Source organism: Corvus hawaiiensis, chromosome 4, assembly GCF_020740725.1.
Source record: "Corvus hawaiiensis isolate bCorHaw1 chromosome 4, bCorHaw1.pri.cur, whole genome shotgun sequence".
NCBI classification, from domain to species: Eukaryota; Metazoa; Chordata; class Aves; order Passeriformes; family Corvidae; genus Corvus; species Corvus hawaiiensis.
In genome coordinates this window covers 34,275,655-34,281,119 of record NC_063216.1, presented here as the reverse complement: position 1 = coordinate 34,281,119, position 5,465 = coordinate 34,275,655, and the positions used below count along the sequence as shown (strand labels likewise).

General features: G+C 48.8%; 1 long non-coding RNA gene across 2 annotated transcripts; it reads left to right on the top strand.

Moving 5' to 3' along the window:
- The first annotated feature begins 1,942 nt into the window (after positions 1–1,942).
- LOC125324309 lies at positions 1,943–4,969 on the top strand. Of its 2 annotated transcripts, none has more exons than XR_007202921.1 (3): positions 1,943–2,292; positions 2,690–2,796; positions 3,619–4,969. It is a non-coding gene; the product is annotated as an uncharacterized LOC125324309 (long non-coding RNA). The 2 variants fall into 2 exon arrangements; XR_007202920.1 differs by having other exon boundaries at positions 1,943–2,560.
- Positions 4,970–5,465: the final 496 nt, after the last annotated feature.

Sequence of the window (5,465 nt, the reverse complement as noted above, 5' to 3'; positions counted from 1 at the left end):
CAATTGACCAATTGACCATTTCCTTAACTGTAAGAGCAAGGATGAGTCAGTAATCTTTATGGCTTATTATTATTAAAAGAGTGTTTAATCAGTGAGTGGCAGGGAGACAATTGCAGTGGAAGTCAGTGCTTAGCAGCTTGTGAGTTATTAGGATAAACCCACTTGGTTGCAGTGAGTGAGGTCTGTAGCACCTCTGGTTTGCAATAGGTGAACTTTACTGGCTCTCAGATGTCTGCATGCTCAGTGAGGGATCCCCCCCGCCCCAAACCTACAAGAAGAGGCCTTTGGTGGGCTCCAAAGCCACACTTTATGTTTTGTGACAGCTTTCATGTGTGCCGAAAACAGAATCACACAATGGTTCGGGATTAAAAGGGACCTTAAAGATCATCTGTTTCTAACCCCGTTGCCATGGGCAGGGACACCTCCCACTAGACCAGGTTGCTCAAAGTGCCATCTAACTTGGCCTTGAGCACTTCCAGGGATGGGAAGGTGGGTGGATTCAAAACCACATTACTGGTTCTCAGCAGGCTTGTTCCACAGCAGCTAAGCTTTCACCAGCAGGCTGTGAGCCAGCATGTGTTCCCTGGGACTGGGGTTCCTGCAGGCAGACAGGGTTCTGCCTCCGCCCTTGTGGCATCTGCTGCTTGACGGTGGCCTGCTGGTGGAGGGGATGGGCTACAAAGCGTCTGTCTGGACTGTGGCAAGTGGGAGGTGTGGTGGTCTTACCATGCAAGCACTGCCAGTTGTGAAAGCCCAGCCCCATGCCGCTCCCAAGTAATGCCAGGGAAGAAAAACAAAATCCTCCAAAGAAGACAAAGGGGACAACACTTCTCCCCCAAACTTTGGTTTCCCCAGAGCCCTCAGATACTGCAGTGTTTTGGGAGAAAACATCTTTGGACAGCACTTAGTATAACCCAGCACCAGCATCCACCAAGAGTGCAATTCTGCACCAGCTTGAGAGGGGGAATTGGGAAGACATAGATCTCCAGGGGTTACAGACAATTAAAATTAAAATGTTTTTTCAGTTTAATGAAAAAACATTCATAACATTACAGAAATTATACTAAAATTATGGTAATGCTCATACTCCTTTGCCAGCAAAGCAATAGGCTTTCTTTACTACAATTAACTCATAAAAAAAACCTTCCTTAACATAACAAGAAAGCAAATCCTTGCTTCCCCAGGTGAGGGAAAATGTGGAGATGACCCATGCAGGTCTATTTTTCAGGATGCCTTCAGATAAGCTGTTCCTCAGAATAAGCTGCACTGCTAACTCATGCTGCAGGAAAAATAACAGTGCAGGAATTGTAACATGAAGCAAGAAGTTATCACAGTTGTGGATTTGAGTTTGGAGCTGGCATCCAGCTGGCAGAGACTGGGTGACTATTAAATATGTCAACAGCCCCAGATGAATGCCAGGATAGCCTTGTGAACAGGAACTCCTGATGGTGTTTTTTCTTGTAGTGTTGCTATTTTAGTTCTTTTTGATTTCTCTCTATTTTTGATGCTACATAGAGGATAAAAAAAGGCTCTGTCAGAGTCCTGGAAGGAAAAGAATGAGAATGCCAGCTGGTCACTCCTCCTTTGCCCCTGGCTAGTGTAACTGCAGTGTATTTGACTTTTTTCAAGTCACAGAGGGTTTAAATGACAGGTATGGTATGGCCTCAGTGTATGTCATCATCTGCTGGGTATTCAAGGATTTCTAAGGATTTAAGCTTGCCTGTTGTTTGAATACAGGATGAACAGTGATTTCTGTTCTCTGGCATGTGTTGTGTTTCCCTGAGGGTGGAAAGGGAGACTGGAATTTAAAGTGAATCTCATTTATTTAGTATTTCCCCGTACAAAAGCAAGGAGTTTTCCAAAGTTGACTGGAGTGCAGTCATTTGTGGAGAACAACCCGCGCCTGCTACCTGGGTTATGTTGGCGTGTAACAATACCTGTCTGCCCCATGAATGTCAGACAAAGCTGTCATAAATCCCGAAGGTCAGGCAGTAAAATTAATGGGAGTTGCAGAGAGCAGGACCTTGTCAGCTTCATAATAGTGCTGTGGGTGGAAAAAAAATTCTCGTGGTTTCCTTCAGGCTTCAGGCAACCCACCTACTGATGCTCAGTGGTCATTATCCAATTACAAGTGCTTTTTGCCCAGAAGAACGCAGTCGTTATTGCTTTTAATGTGTTAAAGAGTCAGCAGCATGGAGCACAGGCAAGGGAGCAGACCCCACTGCAGTCTGCGGCAGGAGTTCCACGGATCGTCTCCTCCTCTTGCCCGTGGGTGTGGGAGCTCTTTGCAATGTGAGTTGTATTTTGTCATTTGCAATAATGCTTTGTCATTTCAGAGGCGACCGGGGAGCAGCGGGGGCCCGGCCTCTTCCCTCTTCTGCCTCGTCCAGCTGATCGGTATCAGCCAGAGGTGGGGCGTCCTGTTTATGTCCCCGAGCAGGACTGGGAGTGCTGGCCCGTCCCACCGGCACCGCCGCTGTCCCTGGTCCCTGGAGCGCTGCCGCCGGGGCTGCTCCTCGGAGCGCCGAGGCCGGGCTCTTTGTCCGAGCTGCGGTACATGGTATTTACAGTGCCTTTCGGGGTTTCTGCCGGTCACCCGCCGCCACAAGGGAAATATTTTTATTCCCCCTCTGCTGCATAACTTGGCTTCTGTTTTCTTGTTGTTGTTTTTTTCCTCCTGCCTTTGTAGATGTTGGCTGCGGCCAGGGCCAAGTCACGGGGCAGGATGTGCTGCTTCTGCGGAGGTACAGACATGCGAATAAATGACATAGCTTTCAGGAACTTCTCCGGGCACTGGTAGGTGAGAATCTGTACCGCAGAGTTGTCAGCTTGGCTGGTGGCACAGCCCTGCACCACTTCATCCCCTCCTGACCCCCTGGCCTGGGGGCTGCCCAAGGGCAGCATCCCTCCCAAAATGCCTTTGTCAGAGGTGTTTGATGGCACAGACGGGGGTTGCTTGCACTGCAGAGTGGCTCTGGGCACGTTTACTTTGCACACACAGCTCCGCGCGAGCATTTTCAACCCCCTTAGGCGACTGCAGGCTGCATGTGCTGCCATGACCAGGTTCAGGCTCCCTTGAATCGGCCTCCCTGTTCTGGTCACACCAGCAGCTCTGGGGGCCTTTTCAAGGACCTGCTGTGCAGGTCAAGAAATGGCCTCTTGTTGTAGCTCTCTAGAGAAAGAGAGGCTGATCAGGTCCAGGCAGCCATGTCCAGGAAAAGGTGAATGCTGAGGCTTCCTCGTCTCCCGTGGCTGGGGTCCCTTGTCCCTGTATGTGCCTACAGCTGCAGAGGTGACAGTGTCCCTGCTTGGACTTCTGTTTAACTTCCCTGCCCCTATGCAGCATTAGTTTAATCCTCTCCTTCTGTGCCAAGAGCATCTTGCTGATGCTCCTCAAGCTACACAAGTACCTGTGCATCTTCCTGCCCCCTCACCTGCCCCTGTGGGGCAGTTGGGCAGTAATGACCCCTCAGGGTGCTCTTGGGTTTCTTCTGCAACCCTGGGGGGATTGGAGGATCCTGTCCCAACCACCATCTGCCACCAGCACCTCACATTAGGTGAGGTGAATCTCTAATCCTTGTCTGTGTACCTGCAATAATGTTTTCTTATCTCCTTCAGGTGTTACTCAGATAAAGCCCAAGCAGAGATTATGCAGCAGATTTGACCACACGGAGGCTTCACAAATGCTTGAGGTACAGAGGCAAGTTGCATCTGATGCAAATCAAGGAAAGCTCTGATGAAGGGCAGAGACAGAGAGAGAACATATTTTTTACACATATACATCTTGAAGTTATAATACGAGAAATATCTCCTACTGATCCAGGTAGAGATCATGTGTGTGAATCTGCCACAGGAACTGCAGTGAGGAATGCCCTTTCCTCCAGGTTAATGCCAGCCTAATGGATGGTTGTTTGGTTTTAATCTTTTTGCCTTGTTTGTGTACCTCAGCATGTGTCCTGAGCCTGGAGCTGGGCTGCATTTTGCATCTGCTAGAAGGGGTGCATATCCATGTCCACAGCAAGTCAGTTCAGGGAAATTTCACTAATGTTTGCTTTAGGAAGCAACTTTACTCTTCTCAGCAATTTTCATACAGATCTGATGGCCTTTTGCCAGCCCTAATTTCCAGATGACTTAAAAGCCATGTCTTGTATTTAATTTCTATGTATAAGTCTGAAACAAGATATCAAAGAAAGAAATGCTGTCAGTGTGAGCAACCTGCCTGGTCAGGGGGAGCTCAGAGACATGAGCAGAGAAAGCACCATCTGGGAAATGTAAAAGTGAGCATGGAGATGCACATACACACACCTTCATCCATGCCTGCAACCCCCCTAGACCTTCCAGCAGCCTGGCAAACTTCTCGTATCTGTCTTCAACAGCTGTGAAAGTGTCCAGATACCTCGAACTGCATATTGCAGTGCAACAAAGCTTGGGCATGATGGTATTTTTCTGGGCTACAGGACTCAGGCTTAAGTGTACCCATGAGTGCATCACACCAGTGATACATCACATGTTCAAGCAACCCAGCATTATATTTGCTCCCAAGGACCCCTAAGAGTGATGGAGAAGTGAGGAGATGGGCTAGACACAGAGAGTGGCTCTCCCAAGGCCTGCTGCAGCACACTGGTGTCTTGGCCATGCTAACATTTTCAATATGCCAGCAAGTTCCCATATATAGTGCATTTCCCAGCTTTTGAGCCTTGCCGAGGCATCATTGCATTCCCTTGAAGCAATACAAGGCATTCATGAAGTTTCTGTGCTGAACTGTGGGAAAAGTGCGGCAAGAAGCTGTGACCCCTGGGTAAGAGCATGCTTTGGAAACACCGTCATCAAAAAATCAACACATCAGCCCAGAAGGCCCACAGACAGCTGATCCCCTCCAGCCTTATCAGAGAGAGAGCTCCTGTGGATGCTGAGGCAGCAGCCACTGGACATTTTTGAGATGTTTATTCTATCGTGTGTTGATATTGAAGTCAATACGATAACTAAAAATAAAGATTTAAAAAAATACACTGCAGCTATTTGTTCCTGAATTGTTATGTTTACCCATACCAGCCCAGATTTCCATTTAGGCAGGCCTGTGGTCCCAGATGTTCAGTCATTTTCAGCAACATGGTCATATCCCAGAAGATTTAGCCTGCTGGAGCAACTATATTAAACATGCCTGTAATTTTCCACTGTAACGGGAAGATTCCATTCCTTGGGGGTGGGCAATCACTGACTGGACAGGCCCTGTGCACATGCCCTGAGTCCTCTCTAGCCTCTCACCATGGCAGGAGGGCACAGCACTTCTGCAACCCAACAGGGCTTGGTCTGGGATGAGGAGGCTCCCATCAGTAGCACTCCTTAGGAGAGAGGGGCCATGCTGCTGGGGATCCATGGTCAGCTGCTGCTGCAGGGGTGGATGTGGCTGGGCCTGCAGGTGGCTTCTCTGCTGGCCCTCCTTGTACTCAGAACCTGTAGGCATG